Source organism: Oryctolagus cuniculus, chromosome 6, assembly GCF_051225735.1.
Source record: "Oryctolagus cuniculus isolate XC-2025 breed Fujian yellow rabbit chromosome 6, ASM5122573v1, whole genome shotgun sequence".
In the NCBI taxonomy this organism is placed as follows: Eukaryota; Metazoa; Chordata; class Mammalia; order Lagomorpha; family Leporidae; genus Oryctolagus; species Oryctolagus cuniculus.
In genome coordinates, this window is record NC_142872.1 from 12,621,973 (window position 1) to 12,647,187 (window position 25,215).

Here is a 25,215-nt window from a genome sequence, read left to right on the forward strand (position 1 = left end):
CTTCCTTGGGGCCAGCGCTATGGCTTAGTGGGTAAGGCCAACGCCTGCAGTGCCGGCATCCCATATGGGCGCCAGTTTGTGTCCTGGCTGCTCCACTTCCAATGCAGCTCTCTGCTATGGTCTGGGAAAGCATCAGAAGATGGCCCAGGTCCTTGGGCCACTACACCCATGTGGGAAGACCTGGAGGAAGCTCCTGGCTCCTGGCTTCAGATCAGCGCAGCTCAGGCTGTTGAGGCCAATTGGGGAGTGAACCAGCAGATAGAAGACTCATTCTCCCTCTCCCTCTCCCTCTGTGTAACTCTTTCAAATAAACAAATCTTTAAAAAAAAAAAAAAAGATTTACTTACTTGAAAACTATGAATTACACAAAATTAACCTCAAGAGAAGTGAGAACACTTACATAATTACCAGAAGAAAGAATGGGAATGTGACAAAGATTGAAGATTGAAAAGCCTAAGAACCAAGAGGTTCACAATCAATTTTTATCTGCCGTGTTTACATCAGCAGTGGTGTAAATATTTTAACTATTTAAATTTGTTTTAGGATGTCAGCATAATTTCTATATCCAAAATGAATTAAAAAGGAAAATGTCTATCTCACTTTGAACTCAATGATAAAAATTGTCAACAAGTATTTCTCCATAAAAGCAACAGTAGTAAGTATGAAGGAATTACTTGACATTACTACAGTTTATATTATAAATTAAAATTTCAGAAGAAAACTGATATACCACTTAAAAAGTTACAGAATCAAACTACTGAATTTTTTTTTTTTTTTTTGACAAGCAGAGTTAGAGAGAGACAGAGAGAAAGGTCTTCCTTCCGTTGGCTCATCCCCCAAATGGCTGCTACGGCCGGCACACTGCACCAATCCAAAGCCAGAAGCCAGGTGCTTCTTCCAGGCCTCCCACGCGGGTGCAGGGCCCAAGGACCTGGGTGATCCTCCACTGCCCTCCCAGGCCACATAGGGAACTGGACTGGAAGAGGAACAACTGGGACAGAACCGGCGCCCCGACCGGGACTAGAACCTGGGGTACTGGTGCCACTAGACAGAGGATCAGCCTAGTGAGCCGTGGCGCCAAACTACTGAATTTTTAAAAAAATGCTTAAAACATTATCCTACATGTCAAATAACTAAAATAACTTATTTTTTAATATTTAGTAATTTGTTATTATTGTTCACTATTGCCTTGACAAATTTATAAAACAGAATATAAAACAGTAACATACCACATATTTTCTTTGATAAAAATACGTGACCATCCTTTACTGTTGATATGCTTATGTATCTACATTACTGAAGACATTGTTGTGAGAAGTTCTAGATTTAAAGAAAACATTTTGGAAACAAAATGTAGAATATGAAAATTCAAGTTCAGTAACACTTCTTCAGTCTCTGAGAAACAAAGTTACACTGAAGTGAAATAAGTATCACGCACCAAATAGTACCAAAGTTCTAATTTGAAAATAAATATAGAGATATGTTGCTTCTGTGTGAAAAAATAAAAAGCTAACAAAGATCACTAACATTGTGTTCTTATCAGATGCCAGGTAACATTTTAAGCATTTATATCCAATTGCATTTCAAAATAACTTATGTGGAATTAGGCATTCTACTTTTCCTTGATTAAACTGCCCAGTAGACGTATACAATGTGAATGGGTACAATAAGTGGTAGGCAAGGGACTATGGCTTCAGGTCTATATAATCAGTTACTGTAATTCTACTAAATCTTAATGATGTAAATCAAAAAGATATGAAGATTAAAGCAAAGCAAAAATAAAAAACAGAAAGCAAAACCCAAACAAAAAACTACAAAACCCATCCCCCCAAAAAGATATGAAGCAATAGTAAAACATAGCATGGTTTGGAAGGGAAGACAATTCTAAAAATAAAAATTCTAAAAAAAAATAAGATAGGAATTTAATACACTTCTGATTAGTGTGGAATTAGAGAAATTCCACATTCCAAAGTATACTATAGTACTTAACAAAATAGTATGAACTTTGTAATGTCATGGATTTAAATTTCTATTTTCCCAAATATTAGCCAAATGACAAAATGAAAAGTACTCAAAGTCTCTGAGATTACCATTGGTTTTTTGAGGATTATATGCAATAGCATACAAAATTTTTCATAATTTGCTATACAAATCATTGTCAACTCAATAGTAGCTGTTGGGTGGGTACTGTGGAGCATCAGGTTAACCTCCCACTTGGGTTGTCCACACCCCTTTCCCAAGGGCCTGGGATGGAGTTTGACCTCTACTTCCAACTCAGCTTCTTGCTAGCACACATCTTGGAAGGCAGCCAGTGATGGCTCAATAGGTGGGTCTCTACCACCCACCTAGGGGGCCTGTATGGAATTGTTGGCTCCTGGCTTTGGCCTAACCCAACACTGACTGTTGCAGGTATTTTGGGGGAATGAAGGTATTTTGGAAAGTGTGTCAGTGAATGGAAGATAGTTATTCTTTTTGTCTTGCTCTCTCTTCCCTGCTTTCTGCGCCCGCTACTTCCAATTAGGTGCAAATGAACATTTAAAAACAGCACTAGCCATTATTTCTAGTAAACCTCTAGACAGTCAAAAGTCTGTTAGTCTATCTTAAATGCTTTAAAAGCAAGAAAGGCTATAAAAATTGCATATTACAACTATAATGAGTATTCTCAAAAGAGTTTTTGTCAGTTAGAAAAGCTCCACTTAAGAAAAAATAATTAGCTGCATATAATTTATAATTTTCCAATGGCCAGGTAATTTAAATAACCATCATAAAAAAATATATCCTGCTCTATTTATGACTTTTCTTCTTCAAAGATAATTTTAAAAATTTTTGAATTGGACATTGCAAACATCTGTAAGGGCAGAAGTAAAATTATATATTTTAATAAACATATCCAGTAATTAATCATCCTCAATTGATTTCTATTGACTGAGTTAAGAAAAATACATTCAGAAAAATAATTGACATTCACAGTGATAATCTGTGCTAAAAATTGGCACCCTACAATCAATCTTCAAGATGCTTAAATCAGGGAAAATCCATGCTGATTCTGACCAGGGGCAGATAGCAGGAGCAGCAGAGGCGCTGCATTCCCAGGGGAGGGGTGGAGCGAAGGCTGGGGTGCAAAGTCTACACAAAGCAGAGAAGCTGTGCAGCAGCAGGAACAGTCCAAATAAGCAACCGTGAATGGGGACACCGGTGACTTCCGTGGTCCAGAGGGGACGCCAGCCTCTGAGAGGGTGGAGGGAACAGACTGGTGGCCCCATCACTGCAGTTACTGCCCGAGAGAGAACCTTGCAGACCGCACCCACTGACTCGCCTGGGCCCTGGCAGGTCCCTGGGAAAGAAAAGCGTGTTTCTTTCTTCACATCCCACAAAGGGTGCCTGGAGACCAGCAGGGAGAAAGCTGCCGTCTTAGCATCAGCAGAGGCTATGGTGGCTGTCACACATGGATTTGGGGATTTTATCAGGGAAAATTCTGCATTCCTCACTGACTTGGAGTCTGGCCTGGAGGGTTGACAGGGGGCTGGGCAAATATTTAGGATGGTGGAGGACTCCCATCTCCCCACTTTACCCTTCCATGTGGGGCTCAGACTGCCCAGGCAGCACACTCACAGGCAATTGGCTCTGGGAAATCTTGTGCTTTCTCCAATGAATGGGGCTAGCATGTGGGGCTGAGAGTGGATCGCCTATACCCTGTGACTCTGGGAGCCTCGCATCAATGCTGCGACTGCAAAATAGGGGGTGGGGTGCAGCTGGGTCCCTGGGCAACTATTGTATCAAGCCTCAGAGCTCCCTGAATGCCTTGGCTGGGTCACTGCAGAGGGTTCGGAACTACACTCAGGACTGCACAGATCCTTTGTGCAGTTCAACTGCACCCAACAATCCATCGAAACATCATGCACCAGGACCCAGTGGCTTTTATCCCTGGTATGCAGGGATGGTTTACCACACAAAAATCAACAAATGTGATACATCACGTGAACAAACGGAGGAATAAAAACCATATGATTATCTCAATACATGCAGAGAAAGCATTTGATAAAACACAACATTCTTTCATGATTAATAAACCTTAACCAAATTGGGAATAGAAGGAATGTTAATATATATATATGTAAAATATATAACAAAATCACATCAAGATTCATAATGAATGGGGAAAAGTTGGAAACATTTCTACTAACATCCAGATTCTGACAAGGATGCACACTTTCACCACTGCTATTCAATGTAGATCTGCAAGTTTTAGCCAGAGCCATTAGGCAAGGAAAAGAAATCAAAGGGGTATTAATTTGTTTGCAGAAGACATGTTTCTATATAAGGGAACCAAAAGACTCTACTAAGACCACTGGAACTCCACAGGGCCGGTACTGTGGCTCACTTGGTTAATCCTCTGCCTGTGGTGACGGCATCCCATATGGGCGCTGGGTTCTAGTCCCGGTTGTTCCTCTTCCAGTCCAGCTCTCTGCTGTGGCCTGGGAGGGCAGTGGAGGATGGCCCAAGTGCTTGGGCCCCTGCACCTGCATGGGAGACCAGGAAGAAGCACCTGGCTCCTGGCTTCAGATCAGCGCAGAGCGTCGGTCATAGCAGCCATTTGGGGAGTGAACCAACAGAAGGAAGACCTTTCTCTCTGTCTCTCTGTCTATAACTCTACCTTTCAAATACAAAAAAAATTTTAAAAAGACTACTGGAATTCTTGAGAGAGTTTGGTAAAGATATAGAATATAAAATCAACACATTAAAAATTAACAGCCTTTTTTTTTTAATATACACACAAACAGTGCCATGGCTGACAAAGATATTTAAGATAGTCACTTCACAATAGCTATAAAAAATTTTTAGAAATTTGGAATGAATTTGTCCAAGGAGGTGAAAGATCACTACCATGAAAATCACAAAACATTAAATAAATTGAAGCCAAAAAATGAAAAAAAAAAATTTCCATGTTCATGGATTTTAAGAATCAACATCTTTAAAATGTCCGTACTACCAAAAGCAATTTACAGATTGATTTTGATCCCAATCAAAATACCAACAACATTCTTCTCAGATCTAGATACAAGTATGCTAAAATTCATATGGAAACACAAGGGACTCCAAATAGCTCTAACAATCTTAAACAACAAAAACAAAGCTGGAGGCATCACAATACCAAATTTCAAGACATACTACAGAGAAGTTATAATCAAAACAGCCTGGTACTGGAATAAAAATAGACATCTAGACGAAGATAACAGATTATAAACCCCAGAAATTAATACACGCATCTATAACCAACTAATCTTTGACAAAGGAGTTAAAATCAATTCTTGGAGCAAGGACAATCTCTTGGACAGTTGGATCTCCATGCGCAAAGCTGTGAAACAAGTCCCCTACCTTACACCTTGTACAAAAATCAAGCCCAAATAGAATAAGTATCTAAATCTATGACCTCATGCCATTAAATTACTAGAGAAGAACATCAGGGAACTCCTGCAAGGCATTTACACAGACCAAGACTTCTTGGAAAAGACTCCATAATCACAGGTAATAAAGACAGAAATAGACAAATAGGATTACATCAAGCTAAGAACTTTCTAGACTTCAAAGCAAGCACTAAGCAAAGTAAAGAGGTAACCAACAGATTTCACAAAAAAATCTGTGAAGTATGTAACTGATAGAGGATCAATACCCAGGATGTATAAATAGCTCAAGAAACTCAACCAAACAAATAATCCAGTGAGATAGGCCAAGGACAAGAAGGCCACTGCCTGCAATGCTGACGAACTATATGGGTGACAGTTCAAGTCCTGGATGCTCCACTTCTGATCCAGCTCTATGCTAGTGCACCTGAGAAAGCAGAAGATGGCACAAGTCCTGCACACCCATGGAAGACCTGGAAGAAGCTCCTGGCTCAGGGCTTCAGTCTGGCCCAGCCCTTGTCATCATGGCTATTTGAGGAGTAAACCAGCAGATTAAAGAGTTCCCTCTCTCTCCTTCCTCTCCCCACCCCCTCTCTTTAATTCTACCTCTCAAATAACAAAGTAAATCTTCAAAAAAGCTAAAATGCATGTTTATAGCAGCAGCGAGTTAGCAAGGGCTGGTCCTGCTTCTATCTATCTTCGTGTAGAGAATAAACAGTTCATTTACCTTAGAGTGTCATCCTTTATTCAAAGGTCACCTCTCATTTGCTATAATTAGAAAAGTATTGTGAATAATGACATCCCTAAGCACCAGTTATGTTTTATAAATTAGAATTATGTCATACGCTATGCCAGAAACAAACAGTCCAACAAATGTGTTCAGAAATCTTGAAAATGAAGACAAATTCCATTAATTCTAACATCTGTTTCAAAAAAACAGTCTATTATTTCGAGTCTAAAATGCCCAAAAGGCAAAGAATTCAACAAGAGATAGATCTCTGAACTTAAATGGAAATTAATTCAACATAGTAAGTTTCAAAGCACAGTAATTTGATGCATGTATTCTTTAAAGTTCTTAGTAAATCTCTGTTCTTTTTTCTCTCTCCTTATCACAGAAAATTGACCTCTTATCATCTCAACAATCATCTGCTCAAGCTCATTATTTTTAATTGGCGACGAACAAACTGAGTAAGGAAACTAAATAGCATAATCTATTTGATCACTTTAGCAAGAGTACACTTGGTCACTTTTAGTTAGATCTGAATTTTTTCCAATTTGATCTTAGAGAGGGAATATATTTTACATCTTGAAATAGTTAATTTAGCACAGGACAAGGACATATGGCCACATGTATGCTCACACTTTATTTTTGCTGATTTATTTGAAAGGCAGAGTTCCACAGAGAGAGGGACAGGATCCTCCCCCCCCACACCAGTGTACTCCCCAAATGGCCACGATGGTTGTGGCCATTTCTCTGTTACGTTCCCAGGCACATTCGCAGGGAGCTGGATTGGTGTAGAACAGCCAGGACTCAATACAAGGCCCACAGGCGATGTCAGTGTCACAGAAAGCAGCACAAACAGCTGCACCACAACAGCAGTCTACTTGATCGTTAGAAATCCTCACTTTAATCTAAGATTCAAGTCTCTAATAAAAATGGTATTCATAATGTAATCCATAATCCTGCCATGTACATTTATTGCTACTTCTCATCTAATATTTCCAGGAATGCAACTGTGTGACTGAAAGACATCACTAATGCTGTAAATGCAGTCTCTGGCTACAATAGGTTTATAGTCATTGGTATTTATGTTTCCTCGTAGGAGAGGCATTTTAGCACAGCATTAAGAACTTATAAATGAAGGAAGGAACAGAAGTGACTAATACAGTCTGCTGCTGTTTTGAGTCTCTTTGCCTTATGTAGAATTTAATAGTTTGCTTACTTTAACAGAAAGATAGCCAAGGAGGGACACTGCCCCATAAAACCATTACAAACTGGAAGAGCATACATGTGCTCCCGTGTATTCACCTGGCACTGGCTGTGGTCAGGTAGTTGATTACATGCTTGGTCTAGCGTCTCATCACTTCCTTTACTATGTTGAGCTTTCTGTATGGCAAAGCTTTAATACCAAACACTGATTGCATATTAGTATCATTGTATCCTAACATGTAGCTAAGTAGACGTTTTTTAAAAAGATTTATTTGAAAGTCAGAGATACTGAGAGAAGAGGAGGAAGGGAGGGAGGGAGAGCAAGCGAGCTAGCCCATCTGCTGGTTCACCCCCCAAAGGGCCACAACGGCCAGGGCTGGGTCAGGCAGAAGCCAAGAGCTTCATCCTGGTCTCCTGCTTGTGTGCAGGGGCCCAAGCAACTCAGTCACGTTAGGCTGCTTTCTCCTGGAATATTAGCACAAAACTGGATCAGAAGCGGTACAGCCTGGACTCAAACCAACACCCATATGCTATGCCAGCACTGCAGGTGGTGGCCTAATCCACTGTGGCACTGTGCCAGCCCCTAGGGGCATATTTTAACCTATTCTGAGAATGGACCTTAAAAATAATTAAATGGCCACTACTAAGTGCAATGCTTTTAAATGCAATGCTTTTCTTGTAATAGAACCTCCAAATGCCAATTAATGAAATGCAAATCCAATTTGTATAAGAGAGGATGAGCACCTGAACAGCAAAACGATTCTCAAGTGATAGTGAAAAGCAGACTTAGGCAAAACTGAAGATTAATACGAGTATGTATTAAAGTTTTTGCCAAAGAAAATGTAAGTATTTCTACCGCAGGTAACAAGTGTGTATTACCTAAAGCATCATCATATATATATAGTATGTTTCTTTTATCCAAAAGCATTTCATTCACAAAATCATTAGATATATGCATCTGACTTAGTAGTGCTTTATGCCTATTTGTGAACGCCAAATAATTGATCACACATTGTAATAAAGAAGGTGAATAGTATGTATATCAACAGTTCAATATCTTACAGAAAAGAAAGGGTTTAAAAACCCAATTATTATACTTTTTTTTAAACTTTTATTTAATGAATATAAATTTCCAAAGTACAGCTTATGGGTTACAATGGCTTCCCCCCCATAACGTTCCTCCCACCCGCAACCCTCCCCTTATCCGCTCCCTCTCCCCTTCCATTCACATCAAGATTCATTTTCGATTCTCTTTATATACAGAAGATCAGTTTAGCATACATTAAGTAAAGATTTCAACTGTTTACACCCACACAGAAACATAAAGTGAAAAATACTGTTTGAGTACTAGTTATAGCATTAAATCTCAATGTACAGCACACTAAGGACAGAGATCCTACATGAGGAGTAAGTGCACAGTGACTCCTGTTGTTGACTTAACAAATTGACACTCTTGTTTATGGCATCAGGAATCACCCTAGGCTCTTGTCATGAGCTGTCAAGGCTATGGAAGCCCCCTGAGTTCACCGACTCTGATCATATTTAGTCAAGGCCATGGTCAAAGTGGAAGTTCTCTCCTCCTTTCAGAGAAAGGTACCTCCTTCTTTGATGACCCGTTCTTTCCACTGGGATCTCACTCACAGAGATCTTTCATTTAGGTTTCTTTCTTTTTTTTTTCCCCAGAGTGTCTCGGCTTTCCATTCCTGAAATACTCTCATGGGCTTTTCAGCCGGATCCGCATGCCTTAAAGGCTGATTCTGAGGCCAGAGTGCTGTTTAGGACATCTGGCATTCTATGGGTCTGCTGTGTATCTCACTTCCCATGTTGGATCATTCTCTCCCTTTTTGATTCTATCAGCTAGTATTTGCAGACACTATTCTTGTTTATGTGATCCCTTTGGTTCTTAGTCCTATCATTATGATCAATTGTGAACAGAAATTGATCACTGGGCCTAGTGAGATGGCATTGGTACATGCCACCTTGATGGGATTGAATTTGAATCCCCTGGTATGTTTCTAACTCTACCGTTTGAGGTAAGTCAGCTTGAGCATGTCCCGAATTGCACATCTCTTCCCTCTCTTATTCCCACTCTTACATTTAACAGCAATCACTTTTCAGTTAAGTTTCAGCACTTAAGAAGAATTGTGTATTGATTACAGTATTCAACCAAAAGCATTAAGTAGAACAAACAAAAAAATACTAAGAGGGATAACATATTAAGTTACTCATCAACAGGGCTGATCAAGTCACCGTTTCTCATAGTGTTCATTTCACTTTAACAGGTTTCCTTTTTGGTGCTCAGTTAGTTGTCACCTATCAGGGAGAACAAGTGATATTTGTCCCTTTGGGATTGGCTTATTTCACTCAGCATAATGTTTTCCAAATTCCTAACAGGGATCACTTTTCAGTCAAAATTTAAACACCTAAGAATAATTGTGTGTTAATTACAATTATTATACTTAAAAAGTTTATCTTTCCCTAAAGAAAAAATTCCTTGGTATCCTTTTTAACATGTTGCTGAGATTATAAAACTTAATTTATTGAAATTCTTCTATCATTACAATCTCATAATTAATAGAAAACAAACATTACTACTGAGTACATCAGTCCCGTAGCCTGTTAACCAGTTCTAGCAAACCCCATTGCTGCTACTGTTGACAACTGCCTGAAGGGTTTCCCCTCCACAGAACTGACGTGCTACAGGAAGTTACGGTCGGTAGCTTATGAAGGAGCAGGGCAGTATAGTGGGCTTCTGAGCCGTGAAGAAATGATTCCGATTAGGAAAACGTTTCCCTGGTCTCCTAACCAACAGCAGTGCCATAGGCTACTGCAGGAGAACTGTGCAGTAATCTCAACATCCCAGAAATTAAAACCAATCCCAAGTAACAGTCACTTCAGCCATCCACATTTGAAATCTAACATCACATATACAATCCTCAAGAGGAGGCAACACGATTCTGCGGAAAACATCAAAACGAAGAAAAGATACAAATAATGCGATGTATCTTAGTGGTTGGTGATGAAGTGAGAATGACTGCCAAGAAACCAGGTGCTGTGGGGCAGTTAAGTCCCTACCAGGAAGCCCACACCCTGTATCAGAGTGCTTGGGTTGGGGTAGCACCTCTGCTTCCAGTCCAGCTTCCTGACAGTGTGCATCCGGGAGGCAGAAGATAATCGGTCAAGTACTTGGGTACCTGCCACTCACGTGGGAGACCCCCCATTGAGCTCTTGGCTCCTGGCTTCAGCTGGCACAGCTCTGGAAGTTGCAGGTCTGTCTCTGACTCTCACTCTCTACTGCTCTGCCTTTTGGTGGTACTATCTATCCAGTTGTCTTTCAGCCTTCATATCCTGGTCCATACTGCACAACTTAAACTAGATTTTCTTCTGTAAATTTCTTGGTACCTCCATTGCTGTTTTCCAAGCACAATTTTTCTCTGCTTGGGTACTGGGCAGTGTGGAGAGCTATCCAATTTCCTTCAGCAGGGTACAGAAGGCTTGTGTGTTCCTGTGACAGGGAACCACAGGTCAGTGGATGCTTTCATATCCATCACTTAGGCAACTGCAGGCTGTGGGGTCCCTCCATTAACTAGATCTGACCTGCTATTCTCAATGACAAGTCTACAGGGAACTGTAAAGAGCGAGCATGAAACACATAAATACCCCGCTGTTGGTGAAACACAGTGTCAGAAGAATGGAACACTTTGCCATTTAAAAAATGTAGAGGGGGCAACTATTTGGCCTGGTGATTTTGTTCTAAGCAGAACAAAGGCTGAGAAGGATTCTCAAGTCTGAACCAGGTGTGAAGATCATTTAACCAGAAGGCAAGGGAGTAGAATGAGCATGTGGCACTGGTTGTTGAACTTGTGGTAGGCAGTGAGGGACAGGTCATCAGAGCAGGGTGCTACAGTTGAGGGGAAAGGTGCAGCAACAGTGATGGGAAATTGGTATACTCAAAGGTGTTATTCAAATAAACATTAGAAGTAACAAAAGTAGGGGCTGGCCCTGTGGTGTAGAAGGTTAAGCCTCCCCCTGTGGTGCTGGCATCCCATATGGGCGCCAGTTCATGTTGCAGCTGTTGTTCTTCCAATCCAGCTCTCGGCTCGTGTTCTAGGATAGTAATGGAAGGTGGCCCAAGCGCTTGAGCCCCTGCACCCATTGGGGAAGAAGCTCCTGGCTTTGAATGGGCCTAGCTCCAGCCATTGTGGCCATTTGGAGAGTGAACTAAAGATGGAAGACCTTTCTCTTTCTCTGTCTGTCTGGAACTCTACCCCTCAAATAAAATCTTTAAACAGAAAAACACTGATAGGTTTCTCAGTACAAAACATAGCATGGTTTTTCAGTGTTGGTGTGTACTTGATGACCATCAAAAAGATTACTGCATAAATCATTTTACATGTGTATGCATATAAGCACATTTACTTACATGCACACATAGCTTTTCAAGTTCTATCCACTGAAAATGCTTTGGAGCAGAACGTTCCAAAAATAAGGGTTAAATCTAGCACCCCAATATAAGGTTCTAAGTATCATTTTCCATAAATATAACCAGAAAGAACTTAAGCATTGAGTTGACACTGGATACCAAATTTTTTCATTAAAATAACAAAATTCTGTATTTTTCCAATAATGACCATATTATTGTTTTTCTTCAAAAAATCTTCAAAATAAATTTTTTTAATTTGCCTAGTTTTACTGAAGAACTAAGCACATACTTGAATTGCATACTGGCTACTTCACTTCTCAGATCTAGGTGAACCCTGTTCAGCTTGGATAAATCACCAATTTTCCTGAGCTGATCTGAAGTTTCCACTTCATTTGTATGTATTATCCTACACAAGGAAGGGAGGCCACAGCAGGGCTGCACATCTATGACCACAGGGATGATCAGAGTCAGCAACATGGCTGCAACAAAAAGTTCCACGATGAATAAAATGTAGATGAATAAAACCTAGGTTCCCCTAGCTGGATGGCATGTTCTTCATGATGGTGATTGATATAGAGATGAAGTTAGTCACATGCAAACAATGATACCACTTAGGACCAGTGTGACAGATGAGAGAGAAGATTGTGAATATAAAGAAATGCCAGCTCTGCAGATCAGAGCATTCCTTCCCAGTAGGAGCATGGCTAGTGTCCATGTGTGGGTGTGTGAATAGCTTAACTGGTTCTACCAGGAGCCATTCCAATACAGGCGGAAGCAAGAAGCCTGGATGACAAATCAGCACATTCTCCCCGTTACTATTACGGATCAGCTGAACAGTTCAGAACAGTAGCTACAGTGTCACTGAGTGGTTTTCCCCATCTCTCTGGCCACTCAGGAGCTCTGAGCACCCTCAAGCAAGTCTTATGATGATGACGATGAAGACGACGATGATGAGGATGACAAAAGTCGTAACTGCAACAACTACGAGAAAGCTAAGTAATGAGTAACAGCACTGAACTCTCCATGTGGTTTACTTAAAGCAGTGCTAAAAACAAACAATATCCACACAATTATCATCCTCTTTCGAAGATGGATAAACTAAGACCCAGCAAAGTTAAAATGCCCACAGTCACAGAGCTAATGACTGGAGGTTTAACATTAACTTTGTGGGGAGCAACTCGGACTATACTGTTACTGGAATTAAGACTTATTCTGTGCATCTGCTCTCCCACAATATGGCGCTGGGAGAGAAGAAAACAGCTTCTACACAGCTGCCTCCAGTTCAGCCAATAAACTGTAGGACTTGCTCCTGATTGGAGGAGAGCAGCGTACTCGGCGTGTGGGTAGCAGAGTTGGGATTGGTGGAAGAGGACTATAAAGGAGGAGAGAGACGGCATGCACCGGGAACATCTAAGGGGAACATCTGAGGGAACACCTGTGCAGCCCCCGAGAGAGACGGCCGGCGGTGTGCCGCTCCCCTGCGGAAGTGGGGAATGTGGCAGGGGGAACCGCCCTTCCACGGAGGTGGAAGGGACAGTAGCCAACCCGGGAAGAACCAGCAGCAAACCCGGGGAGGGCCGAGCAGACGAAAGAACAGCGCAGGGTCCTGTGTCGTTCCTCCACGAAGAGGGGGAGCGACAAACTTTAGTCAAACTGTCTATTTTGGACATGTAAGTTAGCAACTATAGAATCGCTCTGTACTTTAAAGTTCCTCAAAAATGCCCATCTTCAGCCAGCTTTCTTTTCTATCTTGCTGGTTTTGGCTAAATAGAATCTGAAGTCATTGCAGCAGATAATAAGGGAAGAAAAGCAAACAGGTTTTCTCCATAGGCCCCAGCAAATATTGTGCTTGGATTTCTTCAATGTAATCTGCCAAGTCTGAATCCAAAGCTTGGGATGCTCTCATATTCACACATACCAAGCTGTGCCTTCACAACTGATACAGTCTCCAGCTTGCCAGAGCTGCCCAGGGTGGAAAAAGCTGTGGACTCCATCGGATTTTGTCTGTTCCTGTTTTGTGAGCGCCCATCAACAAACACTCACTAGCCCATCTGTTTGGTTTATCATTTACTACTCCCAGGAAGTGAACAGCTTGGAAAGCTGACCAATCTAAGCTTAGAGTCACGTGTGGAGTCACAACAGAGCCAGATTGAGCTTCACCCTCAGAACAAGATCAGTAAGGGGGAGGGAAAGATTCTGTTGATGAACACCAGTATACATGGGAGCTTTCCTCAGTGTGTTAGAGAAACAAATTATCACCACAGGATGGCCAATGTCTTCAAACCCTGCTCCTCAGAATCTGTTCAAACTGCGCATAGCTCTGGTCTTGTGCTAGAGAATTACAGAGTTGGAGTCAATCATTTCAGGACTGCCTCTGGGCACTGTTTGGAAGTGTCCCAAACAGTTCAGTCACGCAGGGATTCAACTGAAAAACAAAGCCAAATGCCCAATTTTCTCGTCTAACTTATGTTTTCCTTCTCAGTTTCCAGTTACAGTAACTAGAGAATTGGTCGAGTATGAAGATTAAAACATGCCAAAAAGTACTTCAAAACTTATTTAAATACACATCTCCTCTGCATTGTTGATTTCTTCATTCAGAGAACTCCTTCAATCAGGATATTTGAATCACTGATTCTTCTATCGCTGGGAGACAAGATATTTTTTAATGATTAATGTAAAAACAGTTGTCTTTATGACATTAGAGGCCAATATTCACTTTTTTATTTATTTATTTATTTATTTATTTCAGGCAGAGTGCACAGTGAGAGAGAGAGACAGAGAGAAAGGTCTTCCTTTTGCCATTGGTTCACCCTCCAATGGCCGCAGCGGCCGGCGCACCGCGCTGATCCGATGGCAGGAGCCACGTACTTATCCTGGTCTCCCACGGGGTGCAGGGCCCAAGCACTTGGGCCATCCTCCACTGCACTCCTTGGCCACAGCAGAGAGCTGGCCTGGAAGAGGGGCAACCGGGACAGAATCCGGTGCCCGACCAGGACCAGAACCCGGTGTGCCGGCGCCGCTAGGTGGAGGATTAGCCTATTGAGTCACGGCACCGGCCCAATATTCACTTTGATTTTCCCTTAAATTCTTGAGATTAGATTAACATCTCGAGTCGCTGTATCATTCACCCTATAACTAAAACTACAGCAGGGATCTCAAAGACTTCTGTTTTACAGCATACTGGACCAAAGAAAAGCCACAGGGAACCAAAAAAGTAGCTTGCCAAGAAGCAGAGTTTAATAAAAACATAAGTAGCGGGGCCGGTGCCATGGTGCAGTGGGTTAACGGCCTGGCCTGAAGCACCAGCATCCCACATGGGCGCTGGTTCTAGTCCCGGCTGCTCCATTTCCAATCCAGCTCTCTGCTGTGGCCCCAGAAAGCAGTAGAAGATGGCCCAAGTCCTTGGGCCTCTGCACCCACGTGGGAGACCCGGAGGAAGCTCCTGGCTCCTGGCTCCTGGCTTCAGATTGGCACTGTTCTGGCCATTGCAGCCATCTGGGGAGTAAACCATCAGATGGAAGACCTCTCTCTCTCTGCTTCTCCTCTCTTTCAAATAAATAAATAAAATAAATATTAAAAAAAACATAAGTAGCATAAGTAAACTGAGGCCAACCTATATTACCAAAAAAGAGAATATTCTTTCAGCAAAAAATCTTTCACTTAATCAATAATTATAACATAAAAGGCTAAACAAGAATATTTCCAAAAAAATGGAAAATGGAATTTAAAAATAGGGTGCAAAAAGCATTCAAAACCCATGCATTTCTGTGAACTTTTTTAGATCCCTTCATTCACATGGATGAATAAAAAAAATAAAAACCCCTACAACTATAACATTATTGAAAAAAGCATAGGTGATTCCTTTAAAAAACACTACTTCCTCAGATTTAAGAAAATCTACTTTTCAGCAATTAAAATGCAAACAAGGCTTATAAGAGAAACAGTTACAAAACACATATTTGAAATAGTGTTTATGTCTAGAACATATTTTTAAACTCTTATAATATGAACACAAGTAAAGATGGACAAAAGATTAGAACACAAACATTACCAAAAGACATAGCAGTCACGGACACCTATATTGAAGATGTTCAACACTAGACATTCGTGAATGCAGATTAAACCACCATGAGATACGATGATACACCTTTAACATGGCTGTATTAAGAGAGCAACTCCAGTGTTGGCAGGTTTACAACAGCAGAAACTCACAAGCCTGCCTACTGGGAACATCAAATGCTACCACTTTATTCTGAAAAAAAAAAAAAATACCAGTAATTTCCAAAATTTTTGCATCAAAGTAAATTTTTTCAAAGATTTATTTATTTGAAAGGCAGAGTTACAGAGAGGCAGAGGCAAAGGCAGAGAGAGAGAGAGTGGTCTTCCATCTGCGGGCGAAGTCCCCAATTGGCTGCAACGGCCGGAGATGCGCGGATCCAAAGCCAGGAGCCAAGAGCTTCCTCTATGTCTCCCAAGCGGGTGCAGGAGCCCAAGGACTTGGGCCATCCTCCATTGCCTCCCAGGCCATAGCAGAGAGCTGGATCAGAAGTGGAGCAACCAGGTCTGGAACCGGCGCCCTAATGGGATGCCGGCACTGCAGGCGTCAGCCTTACCCACTGTGCCACAGCGCCGGTGGCGTAGTGATGGCATAGTGATACACAAAAAATAAATCTTTTTATTCCAGCTTTTTTTTACAACCTGTTTAAGTCTCATAATATATCTTGCATGTAACTCAGATGCTCTATACGTAAGAATATACCTAAGAAAAATAAAAGCCCATCTTCATACAAAGATTTGTACATGAGTGTTCATAATGTCATATTTCTATAGACAAAAACTGGAAACAATGCAAATTGTACACAAACAGGTGAGTTAACAAATGACTGTTAGTGTAGACATAAAATACTACTCAGTTACAAACAGAATGAATAACATATGCAGTGACATGAATGACTGTCAACATATTAATTCTGGAGATACACAGACCTAACAAGGTACATGATACAGGATCCTCTCAGATAAAATTATGAAAACAACTATATATATTAGTGAAATCTGATCAGTGATTGTCTTGGGCATACCAAGTGGGGTAAAGGATTACAATGAAGCCCAAGGCAACATCTTGATTACAGTGATGTTGCCAAGACTGTATAACCATGTCAACCTTTAACAGTTTGTCATGTCAATCGTACTCCAGTCAAACTGTAAAATAAAACACTAATAAAGGCAAGAGATATGTTTCTATACTTTTTACTTACATTCCAGTGGCCAGAATGCACTAATCTGACATTTCGGTCTACTACATAAATGCAAGTGCAACTTACTAATACTTCCCACTTGTTCATCTGCTATCAAAGGTCACATGACATAAGAAATGCTGACTTCCACTGTATTGGACCAAGTAAATTTTCAAGTAAGAAGTGTAATTACATTGCAATAGCCAACCGAGGTTACTAGAAGTAATAACCACCTCAAGGCCTGTGTCCCAATCTTTTGTTAGTTTCCTCTTCCTTCAATGCAAAAATGAAAGAACTTGACATAAAACCTTCCATCCCTAAAATACACAAATTCCAATTTTAAAAAGTCAGCCGCTGAAAAATACTGCAGAGCACATCCATAAACCCAACAGCTAGAATGCATGCAACGCTGCATGGAACATCTCTTCTGTAACAATCTTGTATCTGAAAACATACAGGAGCTGCATAATGAAATTCTCTCGCTTCCTAAGTATCATGGGTTAATCTTTCTTCATTATGGAAAACAAAGTGCACTTTCTGAGTAGTTCTATAAAGGGCAAGCTAGTGTACTGGGCAGGTAAACGGAAGCTATCGTCGTTATCTAACCGTGTATTTTCTAAGGCTATCATAGCTGCCATAAAATAAATGAGTTCCCCATGAAGCTATTTATTTCAAACAATGAGATTCACATTTTCAAAAGTGCGAGTGTTGTTTTACATTATCAACACTTAAAAACTACAGATACTGTGCTTTAGTCAAGAAACACACACCTCCCTCAGGCAGCAGAGGTCAGAAATACAGATAGTTACTGACAGCCTATTCTCTTTTTTATTGGCTCAATTTATTTTCCGAGTCAGTCATCCCTTGAAATAACAAAGCCAAGATCACTTTATAAAGTGAGCACAGCGTTACGGGAGACGGGACGTGAAGCTAGGGCACTGTGTCCTGTCCTTTTTCCGCATCACATCAAGTGTAAGATAGTACTAATAAGGCACGCTGTGGGAGGTCAGAGAGATTATGGCTGGAGGGACGTCCATCAATTCCAGCCTCCTCAGACCCTACCCAACGACGTGAATGGCTACAGGGATCAGCTTCTCAGACATATCCATCACTCATTTGTGCACACCCACCATGCGCTCTACACCGAGAAACCCTGACGCTAGTTTTATGTTCATATGCCACAGGGAAGATTGGTTTGTAAAGCAATACTGATCTTTTCTAAGAGCAACCCTGCATTTTAGGAAAGTTGGTTTGTTGTCTCAGGGATTCTCCAGAATCTGATGCCTACGATAGCATTTTTTCCCCCTCAGAACTCACTTTTTTTTTTTTTTTTTTTTTTTTTTTTTTTTTACCAAGAATTGTATTCCTGGAATTGCACTACATGTAAAAAATTTAAATGCACATTTTTATTGTAAATGTACATTTTCCTATTACATGTATTTTACAAGAGACATTAATACTTTGTTACCAAGGTCAAGGTCTTTAATATTCAGCACAGAGCCATTTCATCCTTCTTAAGGTGTTTTACGTCAAACTAGATAGCACAACATTAATGCCAGGAAATAACCAGTGTGCTTTAAAAATTTTTGAAAAAAAAAATTGAATTAGAAAATAAGCTTATTTTGGTGCAAGAATAATTTAAAGCCATAGGATTTTTTGGAAACGCACGTCTTCCATTACCTCTATAGGGGCCCCACCTACATGTATGTACCCACGTGATTCCTCTTATTTTTAGTATTAGGAATTAAATAGGTCTGCTGCTTTGTGAAGCCAACATTATTAACTAGCAATTTATCATTTTGCCTCAAACGATCTAAGAAATATGTATGTTCAACAATGTTTTTCCAGAATACAGGACATCAGCAAACCCATGGCCATCTGGAGTAAAAAGGGCAATTCCTGCGATTATTGCAGCCGACTGCCTGGTGAGCAGATCTTGATTATAATACCAGGAAAAGGAACCCAGGCCTAGTGCGATCATCTTCCTCATTTAAGCAGGTGTATCTGCAAGTCTGGAAGGGCTGGGGTGGCCAGGACTCGCTAGGTAGAAGATTAAAAAGATACAGCTGCCAAGAAACCTACAGAGGGTTTCCACATGTACAAGAAAAAGCTCTGTAACAGCTAGGGAAAAAAGCACCTGCAAACAGTGAGGGTCTAATCCCCCCATCAGCAGGGAAAGCTTCTTAATTGAGAAGGTATCAAGTAGAGAACTCAGAACCAGGATAGAGTTAGCCAGAGAATATCAAACTTTTCCCCTGGTCCTACATAAGTAAACAAAGCCAAGACCTGACTCATCAAAATGTTCCCAAGTAACATAACTGCATCACACAACAAAGTCTAAATGCATTTATAGAACCACAAACATATCCAGCACTCAAGAGGGCAATAGCTACAAAGCTCAGCACCCAACAAAAAAGTTACCAGCCAAGGAAAATAACAGGAAAATACAACACCTAATCAAAGGGTCAAAATCAGCACCATTGGTAAGTTAAATTTCATCAAGACTAAGAACCCATGTACAAAAAATACTCCAAGAGGGCCAAACAAAATACAGTCTAGGAAAATCATTCACAAGTAAAATGTGTCTTACTATCTAAAATAAGAAAACATCTACATATGTAACACACACTTACCAACCAGGTAACAAATCACAAGTTTCCATACAAAATATCCTCAACACCACTAGCAGTTAGAGAAATGGGAATTAAACAGCTACCATGCAACATGCCCATACCTATGAATGAGAATAGCATTTAAAAAGTTTGACACCATGCATATGGATGTTAAGGAACTAAAACTCTTAAATACTGCACAAAGATTATGTCACATATTTTGGAAGCTTGTTAAAAAGTGAAATATACACCCAACATACGAACCCACTGTTGCACTTCAGGAAGACATGAAGCATCCAACCACACAGACTCATACACGAATGTTTAAGCAACTATTTCTAAGTGCCAAAGATACGAAATATCCAAATGCCCATTATCAGGTAAGTGCACAGATTATCATGTAACCATACAATGAACTGCTCATTCCACATGAAAACAGGAATTGACTATTGTGCAAACAATAGACACAAATTCTAAAGTTGTAATATGAAGCAAAGTAGCTAAACAAGCCCCCCAAAAGCACTTATTTTTTTTTTGACAGGCAGACTGGACAGTGAGAGAGAGAGACAGAGAGAAAGGTCTTCCTTTGCCGTTGGTTCACCCTCCAGTGGCCACTGCGGTTGTGGCCAGCGCACCACACTGATCTGAAGCCAGGAGCCAGGTGCTTCTCCTGGTCTCCCATGGGGTACAGGGCCCAAGCACTTGGGCCATCCTCTACTGCCTTCCCGGGCCACAGCAGAGAGCTGGACTAGAAGAGGGGCAACCGGGACAGAATCCGGCTCCCCAACCGGGACTACAACCCGGGGTGCCACTGGCGCTGCAGGCGAAGGATTAGTCTATTGAGCCGCGGCGCCGGCCCAGAAGCCCTTACTTTATAATTATGATTCATTTACATGAAATTCTGGAAAATGCTAAGTAGTCCATGGTGATAGCAGGTTAATAGTTACCTGGGCCCAGGGAAGTGCACACATAGATTAGAGAGATTATAAAAAGGCACAGCATAGGTTTTGGGCATGAGATACATTCATTATTTAGATTTCAGTGATAGTACGTAAGTGTCAAATTTACTAAAATTCACTCTATATGTGTCAAACTTTGATAACCACTAAGATTTTTTTTAAATTCATAAACATTTAAGTTTTGAATATTAGCAGTTTATTTAAATAAAAATCTGACTACATTCACCAACTCCTTTCCAGGGCCAAGGGGAGATTTGACCAGTGAACTCTGTAAAAGAACACAGCAACCATGGGTCAGTTCCTTCCAGACTCCCCTTCAGACCCGCTCCCCTGGAGGATCTGTCTCGGTCTTTCTTCCGCTGTGCAGCCAAAGACCTGGACTCTGCCAAAACCCCCCTCGCCTTTACAGGACACGAATAACCCACAGTATCTGTAATAGGACTTGTCCTCACTTATTTAATGTATCTGAGCACTTACTGTGCACCAGGCATTGCTCCAAGCTCTGGGAAAGCTCAGTCAAGAAGGGATACTTGTTTTTAACTCTGTGAATCCAACATGATAGCTGCAATGGGGGTTGTTGAATGTGGGTACCCACTAGCTCATAACTCGCTGTCTCCTTGCTCTTGCCCCTTTTCTCTCATCTATAAAATGGAATAAAATACTAAGCGTCTTGTGGAGCACTGCTTCTCAGCCCTTCCCACCAGAACCTCCGTGTATACTCTCGCACCGGCTCATGCCAGCGTTACGTGAGACAGCCTCCAATTTTAGTGTTAAACCAGTGCACCTGAAGGTCTGGTTAAACCACACCTACGGGGACCCAGATGGAACAAATGCTGCTGCTGATGGAATTACACCTCGGAACCACTGTGTTAGAAGCTGGTGCTAAGAGCAATTTAACGAGGTGCCAAGCCTCATGGAAGAAAGATTTAGGGTGCTGCTAGGACTGCGTCTACTCATCCAGACTGTCCCGTTGGAGCACATATTTTTAAAATACCATGACATCTCATGAGCTTCGTTTTCCTAAAGGGAATTTGTTTCTATCAACATCCACAGCCAGTCTACTACCTATAAGGCTCATTCCTGCCGAGTCCAACAGTTTTTTCAGCACTTCTCTGGACTCCTTTCAGCTCGGTGCATTTTTACCCTCTCCTCTTGGTCGTTGTGAACCAAGGGTTATGACTTTGCCATCTACAAGGAGAAAGATCTGGTGGGTATAGACAACAGTGAGATAACATAGAGCCAGACTGAGTTGTAAAGATCTTCACAGTGCTCACAGGAGCAAGGGATGTTTGGGCAGACCTAAACAATGAAAATAATTAACAGTATGAGCTCTAAGTCTACATACTAGAAGCAAATCACCCTATCTTGGGTACTGTTTCTATCCATAAATAAGATTTTTACTTTGGGATCTGATATCCCAGAGGACTATGGCTAAGATTAAGGGAAAACAAGGGCCAACACCTGGGAAGAGTTCAGCAGGTATACTCAGATTCAAGAGGGGCCTTGCAGCCCTTGAATTAGCCTCATCCAAACCCCCAGACTGATCAGCCTAGAAGAGAGGCTGAAGCCCCAGACTGGGGCAGCTGTGGTGTGGGTCAGGCCTCCTCTCGGACTCAATCCTGCAAGTCTGCATGTAAGCCTCTCAACCACAGAGTAATTAACCTGCCCCTCCTCTCATGCAGAGAGGTTGGCTTTGCAATTCAGCTGCTGGCCAGCACTGGCCACTCTTCTCAGTGTTCTGAAGTCTGTCTGCACATTGCATTTTTTTTTTTTTTTGACAGGCAAAGTGGACAGTGAGAGAGAGAGACAGACAGAAAGGTCTTCCTTTGCCGTTGGTTCACCCTCCAATGGCCGCCGCGGCCAGTGCGCTGCGGCCGGCGCACCACGCTGATCCGATGGCAGGAGCCAGGTGCTTATCCTGGTCTCCCATGGGGTGCAGGCCCAAGTACTTGGGCCATCCTCCACTGCACTCCCAGGCCACAGCAGAGAGCTGGCCTGGAAGAGGGGCAACCGGGACAGAACCCCGTGCCCCGACCGGGACTAGAACCCAGTGTGCTGGCGCTGCAAGGCAGAGGATTAGCCTAGTGAGCCGCGGCACCGGCTGCACATTGCTTTTTTTTTTTTTTTTTTTTTTTGACAGGCAGAGTGGACAGTGAGAGAGAGACAGAGAGAGAAAGGTCTTCCTTTGCCGCTGGTTCACCCTCCAATGGCCGCCGCTGCAGCCGGCGCACCGCGCTGATCCTGGCAGGAGCCAGGAGCCAGGTGCTTTTCCTGGTCTCCCATGGGGTGCAGGGCCCAAGCACCTGGGCCATCCTCCACTGCACTCCCTGGCCATAGCAGAGAGCTGGCCTGGAAGAGGGGCAACCGGGACAGAATCCGGCGCCCCAACCGGGACTAGAACCCGGTGTGCCGGCGCCGCAAGGTGGAGGATTAGCCTATTGAGCCACGGCGCCGGCTCACATTGCATTTTGATTTTTACTTCAGGCCTCATCTAGGTTTCTCCTGGATTGCATCTCTTGTTTCTGATTATCCACTCTTGTCTGCAAAGGAGACGAAATGCAGCAACCATGGTAATGACAAACGCATTCGCCAGTGAAGCCCTGGCTGGCTGGCATACTGCAGCAGACTTCATCAGTGATCCACAAGGGATTTTATCACAGCTTCCTACATGAATTGAGACGACAACACTGTTGTTATCATAATTATATGAAGCAACCAGCCTTTTGAATATACACTAAGTGTTAATATTTGGATTCTTGCTTTTTTCTTTGACAATATGGTGATACTAAACATTCAAAAGAATACACTGTTACTAACGTCTATATATTTGTGTGTGTTGTGTATATATATAAATGAACACTTTTGTTTGAGGAAGAAAGAAATGAAAACAAAAATGAGAATGACTACTCCAAAGTAAGCAATATGGAAAAGTAAAAAATTTATACTAAATATATATAAGTAAATATAAATACATTAAATATATATAAATAAAAATACATGCATACATGCACAAAATAATAAGTTTTCTTTTCCTTTGGAGATGGGCATTGGGCTAGCAGTGAAGACACCTGTAGATCACATTGATTGCTTATTTAAACTCCTGACTCTGGCTCCCTGCCAAGGTGGACTATGAAAGGCAGCCAGTGATGGCCCAAGTACTTATGTCCCTGCACCTACATGGGAAACCCGTATTGAGCTCTTCGCCATTGTGGACATTTGGATATTGAAATAGAGGATGGCAGTTTCTCTCTCTCTCCTTTACAAATTAATTATTTAAAATTAACCTCTCCTATCTGGGCTAATGAGGGCTTTGTTAAAAGGGGAGAGGGCGGCACTGTGGCACAGCAGGTTACGCCACTGTCTACAACACAGGAATCCCATATGTGCACCAGCTCAAGTCCCGGCTGCTCCATTTCTGATTCCTCTCGCCACTAATGCACCTGGGAAAGCAGCATAAGATGGCCCAAGTCCTAAGGACCCAGCACCCACGTGGGAGACCCAGATGAAACTCCTGTCTCCAAGCTTCCACCTGACCCAGCCCTGGCCATTGCAGCAATTTGGGGAGTGAACCAGCAGGAGGAAAATCGTTCTCTCTTTCTCTGTGTCTTTTTTTCTCTAACTCTGATTTTCAAATAATAAATAAATAAACCTTTTCTTAAAAAGGGGGGAGGTAGGAAAGAGGTATTTGGAACAGTGGTTAAGCCCCGCCTTGAAATGCCTGTGTTCCGTATCAGAAAGCTTGAGTTCAGTCCAGTCTCTGCTCCCATTTTCTGCTTGCTGCTAATGTGCACCCTAAAGGCGGTAATAATGGCTCAAGAATCCGGGTCCCTGCCACCCATGTGGGAGTGCCAGATTGAGTTCTGGACTCCAGGTTTTGGTCTGGCCCCATCCTGGCAATTGTGTGCATTTGGTAGAGTGAACCAGCAATGGAAGAACTCTTTCTCTGTCTCTCTCTCCTTGTATCACTGCCTATCAAATAAAATAAAAAGGAAGCTTATAAAAATTACTTACATGGAGTGAGAGTCTAGTTATCTAATTTCTCAACACCAAACAATGAAACTAAAAATCATCAGATTAATGGAAAGCATCTAGAAAAAAAAATATTTACCTAAAGGACATTGAGTAAAAGTTATTCTGATAAAAATACAAATTTAAAAAATTCACAGAAACTAATTAGTACTAGAGACTTTCCAAAGAATGTTCCAAAGAAATAAGTAAATTAGCTAAGAAGTAAAATGTGAGTGTAAGAAAAAGTAGTGGACAAAGAATTTACTGTGAAAATATATTAATACAAATATTAACAGCATAAGAAAATTAAAATGATTAATACTGGGTATAAAATACAGAATAAAATTGCAGATAAATATAATTTCTACATAATATGTAGAAAAATGCAAAGTAAGCAAAACAAAAAAGGGAAAATAGTAGAAAATAATCCATTGGATAATAAAAATAAATTAGATAAATAATGAGCTCAAAGCATGGTACACTGAAAAGAGTGGTAGATAAAAAAATTTCACATTTGATTAAGAAAGAAAAATTTCTCCAAATAAAATTCATTACAGTTTTCTCAATTAGAAAAATCGAATTGGTATTAAACTGTGGTGGTGATGAAATAGTAGTCTAGTGCATGAATAATTGGCATTTTTATA

At 41.4% G+C, this 25,215-nt stretch overlaps 1 long non-coding RNA gene across 2 annotated transcripts in view; it reads right to left on the reverse strand.

The window, feature by feature from the left end:
* The window catches only part of LOC149126015 (uncharacterized), a 71,020-nt gene extending 49,593 nt beyond the window's left edge, over positions 1-21,427 (reverse strand). Inside the window, exons 1-2 of one of the 2 annotated variants that reach the window (XR_016234882.1) lie at positions 21,041-21,427; positions 20,743-20,831 (exon numbers count right to left, since the gene is read on the reverse strand). This is a non-coding gene — a long non-coding RNA (uncharacterized LOC149126015). Of the gene's footprint in view, positions 1-20,742; positions 20,832-21,040 lie in introns of those variants that run through there. The other variant, XR_016234881.1, reaches the window with a different exon arrangement.
* Positions 21,428-25,215: the final 3,788 nt, after the last annotated feature.